Source organism: Bos mutus, chromosome 12, assembly GCF_027580195.1.
Source record: "Bos mutus isolate GX-2022 chromosome 12, NWIPB_WYAK_1.1, whole genome shotgun sequence".
NCBI lineage: Eukaryota > Metazoa > Chordata > Mammalia > Artiodactyla > Bovidae > Bos > Bos mutus.
The window spans coordinates 19,421,692-19,433,529 of record NC_091628.1 but is presented as its reverse complement, the minus strand read 5'-3'; the positions used below and the strand labels follow the sequence as shown (position 1 = coordinate 19,433,529).

The following is an 11,838-nucleotide window of genomic DNA, read 5'->3' as shown; positions in this document are numbered from 1 at the left end:
TGCATAACTTTCAACTACTTAGTACTTCTATATACATCTATATATATCTATATACATCTCGATTTTTGTGTGGTTACCCATATAAACTTCTCATAGACAAATACCATGGGTTTCTTTCTGTAGTCTTTAACTTGAATCAACTCATTCAGACTCTTCATGTAAAATATCACTTGTCTTTGAATCTACTGTAATTCTTGTTTTTCCAAGTGGATGTTTACTGAGACTATAGTGTTCCAAATTTTTCACTTGAGTTCAGTAAGAGTGTTAGATGTCTATCACTGCTGTTCAGTTGCCAAGTCGTGTACGAGTCTTTGCAACCCCATGGACTTTTGTTAGCTGCCTCCTGTACAGTATTACAAACCTCTGTCCATTGTTCTTCAGGGACTCTGTTCACTGGATCTAATCCCCTGAATCTATTCATCACCTCCACTGTATATTCACCTCCACTGTTTGGCACTGTGGGGGAATATAAAGACCAGTATGAAGCACAATCCCAGTCCTCATCTTAAAAGAATTCATGGAACCGCAGACATTGCAACCAGACTTTCTTGGGGCGTTTTTACAAGAAGGGTAAGATAAACCTCTCCTATTTGGCTTCCAACTTGGGAACCCAAAGATACTCACATTCTTACCAGAGTGTGAAATGAGAAAAGTAACATGAAATACAAACACTTGGTGGTGTGTTTTACTCAACTGGCAGAGTAAAAAAAGCCACTTTAAAACAATGATTTCTGGATTTGAGGTGTTGGTGTGAAACCTGAAGGTACAGAAAACTCTGTGATTAAGTCTTAGGCATATTTCAGTTTGGGGAATTAAGTCCTATTTATTCTGCTGTACTTTGTTGCTTATTTATTGTGTGTCATGCTTAATACTCATTTCCCATTCACCATGTAAGGGGTTAGCTTTTTATCTATTAAAATATTTGAGGGGTTGGATTGACCTCATTGCTTAGATAAATATTAAGGCATTTTCTAAGCTTAGTAATTTTGAGATGATGAGTCTTTTGGTGAAATTTGTACCAAACTTTTTATCTCTAATAGATCCAATGGAAGACCTAACAATTCAAAAAGTGTAGTTCAGGGACAAAGCTGGTGAGCAATTATGTTTTTATGATATTGTTGATATTCCAGAAATTAAGTAACTTATAGTAATATATTTTCATCTCATCTCTTTACTTCTTAAACTTTTGCTTAAAACACTAAGTTTGATGTTACACTGGTGTTTTCCATGGGTTCAATAGCTCCAGGAAGGTAATAAAATTTCCCAAATTTCCTTTTAAAAATTTCCTCTTACTGCCTTCTGCATTGCTTAATGTGCTGTTACAGAGTAAACTTCCCCAACACAGAAGAAAAATAACAGTAGAATATGGGATATTTAAAAGTCTTAGCAAGTCTTTTATTATTTCACCAAGGTCTCTGGTAATGTGACCATTTCTGTTGTTCATGATAGAAAACCAGTACAAAGATGTATATAACTGAGCTGATATTTGTTAGATATAAACAGCATACAAGACAAATTAGAAACAGCTTACAATTCCCTAAGTCATATATTTCTCAAACTGCTTTCCCTTGACCATTTATATTACTTCAGACTCCTGATTTCACGTATATTTTGAAGTGAAAGTCACTCAGTCATGTCCAACTCTTTGTGATGCCATGGACTTTACAGTCCATAGAATTCTCCAGGCCAGAATACTAGAGTGGGTAGCGTATCCCTTCTCCAAGGGATCTTCCCAACCCAGGGATTGAACCCAAGTCTCCCACATTGCAGGCAGATTCTTTACCAACTGAGCCACAAGGGAAGCCCAAGAATACTGGAGTGGGTAGCTTACCCCTTCTCCAGTGGATCTTCCCAACCCAGGAATCGAAGCAGGGTCTCCTGCATTGCAGGTGGATTCTTTACCAACTGAGCTATTAGGGAAGCACTTCAAATTAAGTTTGACTTTAACATAACTCAGAATTCTTTGCAATTATGACTTGTATGTTAAATTCAAGAATAAAATTCAACACTAGAGCTCCTTTTCAGAAAATTTTTTTAGGAAGAACTTCCAGCCACTTAAAAGTTTACATTGTTGAGATTCAAGAATAAGCTAAAATCCTTAGTGCCTTATCAGAAACGAAACTTTAGGTGATAGAAAGAGGCTGAAACAAACGTAAGTGGGAGAATGAGGGAAGCCCAACTAGATGGACAAACCATGCTTGGTGATGATTCTTCCCTATGTATCTGAGATGGACGGTTACGAGTCTGTGATTTGATCACCAGAGTTTTCAGTTTGGTTGACCAACACAAACTTCTGCCATTATTTTCTTATAATTTCTTATGATTTTCTTATGATCAGTTCAGTCAAGAAGTTAAGTGATACCCATATGAATAAGTTAAAGTCTTCTATTTCCCCTAAATCAGGCAAGAGTTTGAATTTGTCTGTGGTGCATCTAACACATCCCTGTTTGCTTCCAACCGTGTGCCTGCCCCCCTTTCTAAAACAAGACCCAGTTTTTTGTGCATGTTGATGGCTTACTCATCATGCCCCACTCTTTGTTGGAGTGAAGACAAGAGACTTACTGAGATAATCTTGACAGACATGGCTCCAGATATCATCTTTAAAATATTTACTAAAATAAGAAACTCAATCCACTCTGAAAGTACACTTTTCCTAGTCAATAATATATAATTTTTAAATTTTGATAATTTATCTCATTCTAAAAACCGCCGGATTGTGAACCCATGTCTTTTGAGGAACTATTTAATTAAAAGCCTAAGTTAATTTAAACCCATCGTCAATGTTATGACTTGTACTTGTAGTAAGCTCTAGAAGGGAAGACCTTGTTTTGCTCCTTGCGGTATCCTCAGTGTCTGGAAGAGTATTTAGCATACAATGTCAATAAATATTTTCTGACTGAATTAATTAAATATATGTATTTTACATGTTTCCATGGGTAATGTTTCTATTCAGTTCAGTTCAGTAGCTCAGTCGTGTCCAACTCTTTGCAACCCCATGAATTGCAGCACGCCAGGCCTCCCTGTCCATCACCAACTCCCGGAGTTCACTCAGACTCACGTCCATCAAGTCGGTGATGCTATCCAGCCATCTCATCCTCTGTTGTCCCCTTCTCCTCCTGCCCCCAATCCCTCCCAGCATCAGAGTCTTTTCCAGTGAGTCAACTCTTCGCATGAAGTGGCCAAAGTTTGGAGTTTCAGCTAAAGAGAACATTTTATTTCTCATCTCAAGCTAGTTTCTACAAGTTTAATGACTAAGAACACATTAATAGCAATTTAAACATTTCCTGTCTTATTCTTTGCCAATCTGTAGTCACAGTATTTTTGCTTCACTATTCTTTTAACCAGTTATCAGTCTTTAATAATCTTCTCAGCAAAGCACTATAGAAAATTAAACAGTGTTACATATATAGCCATGCCAACTTTACTCAGCTAGTTAAATCACACACTCCCCAAAACTTAGCAGAATGGAAATATTGTACTCTAGAATATGCTAGTGAGAAAACCAGACCAGACATATCCCCAAAACTAAGATGGCAGACTAAAACAATTAAGTTGACTTTTCTGCGGTAAAGAGAAGAGTACTACCAAAAACAAAACACTCATTCATAAGGCTTTTTTTTTTTTCTTATTTGGGTCATTATTTTCAGTTGCTAACTTTAACATTACTGGTCTTGAAGTATTTTTCTCTTTTCCATTATACATAACCTCTTGAGGTACTACTAGGAGACTTCTGAAAAGATCTTTCTTCCCTATAGCTTGGTACACAAATCTATAAATAATTACTAGAAGTTTCTGGAATGTAATTCCTTTGCTAAGTGTAAGGATTTCACAGGAAAGATGGTAGGGTAAAATTTGGATCAGTATGAGATAATAGGCCATCCTATGCCAAAGCAGTCCCCTAACCCTGGTATCTACACATAATCTTTCAGGCATGGCTTTTCTTCCCTTTTTAAAAAAGACCTACCTGGTCTGGTGAAAAGTAAGTCTTCCTCCTACATTTAAACCACATTCACTTAGTTCTTTCTCCACAGGTGACCATATCTTTGCTGAAAATTCCTGAATATATATATATGTGTGTGTGTGTGTGTGTGTATTTTTCTACAAATGGAAACTACATACTGTACATAAAGTAGAAATATATTTTTTTACTTTATACATTGTCTTACACCTTGATTTTCAACTTATAAATGTTTGATAATCCTTCCTTCTTAGTTTATAAATTGCTGTCTCATTCATTTTAAAGGCTGCACAGTATTTCACTGTGGCCCATAATTTATCCATTGTCTATTGATGAACTCTGAGTTTATTTCTAATTTTTGCTGTTATGATGATACAGTTTCTCACTTGAATATAAGTTCATTAAGAATAAGGATTTTTGTTTTACCCTTGTTTTAAATCTGAAAACTTAGTGTCCAGCAAATGTTTAACAGATGTTTTTGAATGAATGAGTTTGTACTTTTTAAAATGGTGCTCAACTGCTTCCACTCAACATTTTTTAACCCTTTTATGTGCAAAGTACTTGGTGCTCTATTTTTTATTATTTTTTTTTAGTGTTTAAATTATGAAATTATGACACATTTACAGGAGACTTAGAAAAAGAACAAGTTACATATCAGTTCAGTTCAGTTGCTCAATCGTGTCCTACTCTCTGCAACCCCATGAACTGCAGCACGCCAGACTTCCCTGTCCTTCACCAACTCCCGGAGCTTGCTCAAGCTCATGTCCATTGAGTCGGTGATGCCATCCAACTATCTCACCCTCTGTCGTCCCCATCTCCTTCTGCCTTCAATCTTTCCCAGCATCAGGGTCTATTCCAATGAGTTAGTTCTTTGCATCAGGTGGCCAAAGTATTGGAGTTTCAGCTTCAGCATCAGTCATTCCAATGAATATTCAGGACTGAATTCCTTTAGCATGGACTGGTTGGATCTCCTTGCAGTCCAAGGGACTCTCAAGAGTCTTCTCCAACACCACAGTTCAAAAGCATCAGTTCTTCAGTGCTTAGCTTTCTTTATAGTCCAACTCTCACATCCATACATGACTACTGGAAAAACCATAGCTTGGACTAGATGGACCTTTGTTGGTAAAGTAATGTCTCTGCTTTTTAATATGCTATCTAGGTTGGTCATAGCTTTTCTTCCAATGAGCAAGCATCTTTTAATTTCATGGCTGCAATCACCATCTGAGTGAAAAAGTCTGTCACTGTTTCCATTGTTTCCCTCTATTTGCCATGAAGTGATAGGACTGGATGCCATGATTTCAGTTTTCTGAATGTTGAGTTTTAAGCCAGCTTTTTCACTCTCCTCTTTCACTTTCATCAAGAGGCTCTTTAGTTCTTTGCTTTCTGCTGTAAGAGTGGTGTCATCTGCGTATCTGAGGTTATTGCTATTTCTCCCAGCAGTCTTGATTCCAGCTTGTGCTTCATCCAGCCTGGCATTTCACATGATGTACTCTGCATAGAAGTTAAATAAGCAGGGTGACAATATACAGCCTTGATGTACTCCTTTCCCGATTTGGAACTGCCTCTGTTGTTCCATGTCCAATTCTAACTGTTGCTTCTTGACCTGCATGAAGATTTTTCAGGAGGCAGGTAAAGTGGTCTGGTGTCCCATCTCTTTAAGAATTTTCCAAAGTTACATATAGTTCCACTATATGTTATAATTATTCTTTTAAGTAGATAATTAAGATTTTTAGTTGGAGCTTCAGTATCAAACTCTCAAAAATTAATAGAATGAACAGACAGAAAAGTAGAAGGATATAGTAGACCTGAGAAATACTATGAACCAATTCAACATAATTAAGATTTATACAATTTTCACACAACAGCAGGATACAAATTCTATTCAAGTTCCCATAGACTATAAACCAGGAGACACTGGAACATATTCAGGGACATAAAACAAGGTACAAAAATTTAATGGTCTAAAAGTATTGAAATCATACAGAGTCTGTTCTCTTACCACTGAAGAATTATGTTAGAAATCTATATATATATATCAAGGGGGGTTCCATGGTGTAATGGTGAGCACTCTGGACTCTGAATCTAGTGATCCGAGTTCAAAAAATCTCAGTGGGACCTTTCCACCTCGTTAGAAATCTATATCAAAAGATATTTGAAAATAACCCTCATATTTTCAAGTGTAATGTAACAATTACCGAGAGATCTTTGACTTAGCCATTGAAAGCCTCAATAAAGTTAAAAGACTGAAAAAACACAGAAGGTGATTGCACAGAAGAAAGCATTTAAATGAGAAATTAATAGCAAAATGAGTAACTAATATCAAAGATACTTTGATAACTCCATGTGTTTGGAAAATAAATGTCCACTTTTAAAGGATGAGTGTATCTAAGAAGCCATAACAAGGAAAATTAGAAAATATGTGTAACAGAATAAAAATGAAAAGAGAATTTGTTGCATGCAACTGAAGCTGCTCAATGCAACTAAATACAATATGGAATCTTGAATAAGGAATGAAACCAAATAATGAACATTAGCATAAAATTGTGAAATTTAAACAAAATCTGTACTTTAGTTAATAATACTATATCACATGTTAATTTCCTGGGTGTTTTATACAACATAGTATTTCTCTATATTCTCAGAATTGAATTAGAAGTTTCAAGCTTCATTCAAAAAAATTTCTTAAAGCACTAACATAGTAAGCTTTCTAGGCTTTTAGCAGTAGTACTAGATGCCACAATAAATGGAACTATCTAACCTTTGAGTGAATATAAATTAGGAACCTAGCATTCTATTCATACTTATTCAAACAATTGGAACCAATATGTCATAAACTTTTTAGCCAGGCAAAAATTCCTAAGTTTTCTAAAATATGTATATTATATATATTATATAATGTATGTATATTATATATATATATATACAAAAGAGCTTTTCTACTATACTTGATAAAGGCTTGAGAAAGAATAAGAGATGGAGAAGTTAGAAAACATAAACTAAATTATATGGGAGCACTGAAATAGAAAAAGTGAAACAAAACTAGATAAAAGATCATATAGTTGTTTTTAAACATGGCTGCTCATTAGAATCACATCTAGAGCTTTAGGGGAAAAAAAACAATACCTGGGCATTTGTATTTTTTTTTTTAATTCCAAGATAATTCTAATGTGCATCTGGATTTTAAAAAATGATTACAGGTTTTTCTATTAAATGGTAGTTTTAGTGAGATAGAATTCTACTATTTCCTGTTGACCAATCATGATACAGTGGTATTAAGATGAGTAATAGTTACATAATCACAATAGTAAAAGATGTTTATCAGTTTTCAATCAATAACCAGACAAAAATTAAAATAATTGCAATTGGAAGCCATAATGGAAGCATGATAAACCTAACAATATAAAATAATTACAAACAATTTAGCGAGTAAGTAGAGTGATGTGATAACTGAAGGTGCATACATGCACCTGTTTTCATCCACCCAGCCAGTCTGTGTCTTTTGGTTGGTACATTTATTCCATTTACATTAAGGTAATTATATATATGGATGATTTTATTACCATTTTCTTAATTGTTATGTTTATTTTTTGTAGGTCTTTCCCTTCTCTTGTGTTTCCTGCCTACAGAAGTTCCTTTAGCATTTGTTGTAAAGCTGGTTTGGTGGTGCTGAATTTTCTTAACTTTTGCATGTCTGGAAAGCTTTTGATTTCTCCATCAAATCTGAATAAGAATCTTGATGGGTAGAGTATTCTTGGTTGTAGGTTCTTCCTTTTCATCACTTTAAATATATCATGCCATTTCCTTCTGTCTTGTAGAGTTTCTTTCAAGAAATCAGCTTATAACCTTATAACCTTATAAACTTCCCTTGTATATTATCATTTTTCCTTTGTTGCTTTTAATATTTTATCTTTGTCTTTAATTGTTTTCAGTTTGATTATTATGTGTCTCATTGTGTTTCTCTTTGGGTTTATCCTGCCTAGGACTCTTTGTGCTTCCTGGACTTGGTTGACTATTTCCTTTCCCATGTTAGGGACATTTTCAGCTATTATTTCTTCAAATATTTTATCAAGTCCTTTCTCTCTCTCTTCTATTTCTGGGACTCCTACAGTGTGAATGTTGGTACATTTTATGTGGTCCCAGAGGACTGTTAGACTGTCTTCAGTTTTTTTTCATTCTGTTTTCTATATTCTGTTTTGCGGCAGTGATTTCCACCATTCTGTCTTCCAGGTCACTTGTCTGTTGTGCTGCCTCAGTTATTCTGCTCTTGATTCCTTCTAGTATATTGTTCATCTCTGTTTGTTTTTTAGTTCCACTACGAACTAAAAAAGTTCCTCTAGGTCTTTGGTAATGGAGAAGGAAATGGCAACCCACTCCAGTGTTCTTGCCTGGAGAATCCCATGGACGGGGGAGCCTGGTGGGCTGCTGTCTATGGGGTCACACAGAGTCGGACACAACTGAAGCGACTTAGCAGCAGGAGGTCTTTGGTAAACATTCTTGCATCTTCTCCATTCTGTTTTTGAGATCCTGGATCATCTTCACCATCATCATTCTGAATTCTTTTTCTGTCTATCTCTACTTCATTTAGTTGTTTTTCTGGGGTTTTATCTTGTGTCTTCATCTGGGACATAACCCTCTGCCTTTTCATTTTGATTAACCCTCTGTGATATGATTTTTGTTCTGGCTGGCTGCAGGATTATAGTTCTTCCTACTTCTTTTGTCTGACCTCCAGAGGATTAGGCTAACAGGCTTGTGTAAGCTTCCTGATGGGAGGGACTAGCAGTGGGAAAAAACTAGGTCTTGCTCTGGTGGGCAGGGTGTGCTCAGTAAAACTGTAATCTGATTGTCTGCTGGGTCTGTGCTCCCTCCCTATTAGTTGTTTAGTCTGAGGAGACCCAGCCCTGGAGTCTACAGGCTCTATTGTAGAGTTAATGGTGACCTCCAAGAGGGCTCAGGCCAGGGGCAGCACTTCCAAGGACTGCTGCTGCCAGTGCCCCAGTCCCTGTGGTGAGCCACTGCCAACCCACACCTCCACAGGAGACCCTCCAACACTAGCAGGTAGGTCTGCTCGGTCTCCTGTGGGGTCACTGCTCCTTTCTCCGTGGGCCCCGGTGCATGCAAGATTTTGTGCATGTCCTCCAAGAGTGGAGTCTCTGTTTCCGCAGTCCTGTGGAAATCTTGTGACCAAATCCCACTGGCCTGCAAAGTCAGATTCCGTGGGGATTCCTAGGCATTTCGCTGGATCCCCAGGCTGGGAAGCTTGATGTAGGGTTCAGAAGCTTCACAACAGTGGGAGAGCTTATTTGGTATTATTGTTACCCACTTTGTGAGTTGCCCACTCAGAGGACTATGGGATTTGATTTGATTTTGATTGCATCCCTCCTGTCTCATTGTGGCTTCTCCTTTGTCTTTGGATGGGGGCTATGTGTTTTGGTGGGTTCCAGTGTCCTCCTGTTGATGGCTGTTCAACAGCTAGTTACAATTTTAGTGCTCTCATAGGAGGAGATAAGTGCACATTCTTCTACTCTGCCATCTTGAATCAATCCCCTCTCTTTATTCTCTTTCATTTAATGATTTCCTTTCTAGATGTTTATCCTAATATTTTAAATGACATATATATATGAGGATTCCTACAAAAGGACTCATTAAATCAAAGTAATATATGAACATTGAATGTTAGTATTAATAGAAGTTATATTCAAAAGCTTTCCACCAGAGTAGGTGATAATTGTTAACAAAGGTATTTCTTTGTTTAGCACCAAGTGTTTAGCACAATGCTTTTACACATAGTAGAATTAAAACTGAGTGGATCAAGCTCACATTCAAGTGAGAAAAATTTGTTTTTATGATGGCATGTAAGTCTATACAGAGAAAAGGGCTGCTTTCTACACCTAGGAAAAGAGGAAAACAGGCCTCCAAGAAGAGGTGCAATTGAAAGTGGGTCACCCATCTTCCATCATTATCATCACTGATAGTTATAGAGTGACTTCCATGTGCCAGGTAATGTGCTGAGTATTTTACATTATCTCCTTTAATTTTCACATATCCTGTAAGGGAGATATATTATCCTATCAGTTCAGTTCAGTTCAGTTCAGTTGCTCAGTCATGTCCAACTCTTTGCGACCCCATGAATCGTAGCATGCCAGGCTTCCCTGTCCATCACCAGCTCCCGAAGTTCACCCAGACTCAGGTCCATCGAGTCAGTGATGCCATCCAGCCATCTCATCCTCTGTCGTCCCCTTCTCCTCCTGCCCTTAATCCCTCCCAGTATCAGAGTCTTTTCCAATGAGTCAACTCTTCACATGAGGTGGCCAAAGTACTGGAGTTTCAGCTTTAGCATCATTCCTTCCAAAGAAATCCCAGGGCTGATCTCCTTCAGAATGGACTGGTTGGATCTCCTTGCAGTACAAGGGACTCTCAAGAGTCTTCTCCAACACCACAGTTCAAAAGCATCAATTCTTCGGCGCTCAGCTTTCTTCACAGTCGAACTCTCACATCCATACATGATCACAGGAAAAACCATAGGCTTGACTAGATGGACCTTTGTTGGCAAAGTAATGTCTCTGCTTTTGAATATGCTGTCTAAGTTGGTCATAATTTTCCTTCCAAGGAGTAAGCATCTTTTAATTTCATGGCTGCAGTCACCATCTGCAGTGATTTTGGAGCCCAAAAAAATAAAGTCTGACACTGTTTGCACTGTTTCCCCATCTATTTCCCATGAAGTGGTGGGACCGGATGCCATGATCTTCGTTTTCTGAATGTTGAGCTTTAAGCCAACCTTTTCACTCTTCTCTTTAACTTTCATCAAGAGGCTTTTTAGTTCCTCTTCACTTTCTGCCATAAAGGTGGTATCATCTGCATATCTGAGGCTATTGATATTTCTCCCAACAATCTTGATTCCAGCTTGTGCTTCTTCCAGCCCAGCGTTTCTCATGATGTACTCTGCATATAAGTTAAATAAGCAGGGTGACAGTATACAGCCTTGACGTACTCCTTTTCCTCTTTGGAACCAGTCTGTTGTTCCATGTCCAGTTCTAACTGTTGCTTCCTGACCTGCATACAGGTTTTCTCAAGAGGCAGGTCAGGTGGTCTGGTATTCCCATCTCTTTCAGAATTTTCCAGTTTATTGTGATCCACATAGTCAAAGGCTTTGGCATAACAGAAATCAATGTTTTTCTGGAATTCTCTTGCTTTTTCTATGATCTAACGGATGTTGGCAATTTGATCTCTGGTTCCTCTCCCTTTTCTAAAACCAAGGATATTTATTTATTATCCTCATTTGATAGATAAAAAAAAGCTGAGGCACAGAGAGTGACTTGCCCAAGCCATGTAGCTAGTAAATGACTTAGTTGGGATTAGACATCAAGCAGTCTAGTCCAGCGTTCTGGTCTGTTCCCACCCAGCCATCTGTCCCAGACTCAGCGCCTCCATGCCCGTGTGCCCCAAGTGTGACATGGAGGTATACTTTGGTGAGTGGGTGACCTCCCTGGGGAAGGACTGGCATCAGCCTTGCCTGAAGTGTGAGAATGTAGAAAGACACTGACCTTGGGGGAGTCATGCAGAACATGAAGGCAAGCCCTTTGGCAACCACCCCTGCTACACAGCCATGTTTGGACCCAAAGGCTTTAGGCACAGTGGAGCTAAGAGCCACTCTTTCAAGTAGACCCAGGTTTTGAAGATCGTATCTTCAACTGCCTGCTGGGCTGGTGCCCTCCAGGCTGATAGCAGGCCTTCCCCACAGGCACCTGGGGCTCCCCTGCAGACCCTCATCCCCTCAGTAAACCCAGATATTTGGGAGGGGGGAAGACATCAAGCAGTCTGATTCCATAGCCCCATATTTTTTTTTTTTTTTTGCTACATTGGGTCTTCATTGGTGCACATGG

At 38.1% G+C, this 11,838-nt stretch overlaps 1 pseudogene; it reads left to right on the top strand.

The window, feature by feature from the left end:
• The first annotated feature begins 580 nt into the window (after positions 1–580).
• Positions 581–11,833, top strand: LOC138990186 (cysteine-rich protein 1 pseudogene; annotated as a pseudogene).
• The last annotated feature ends 5 nt before the right edge of the window (positions 11,834–11,838 follow it).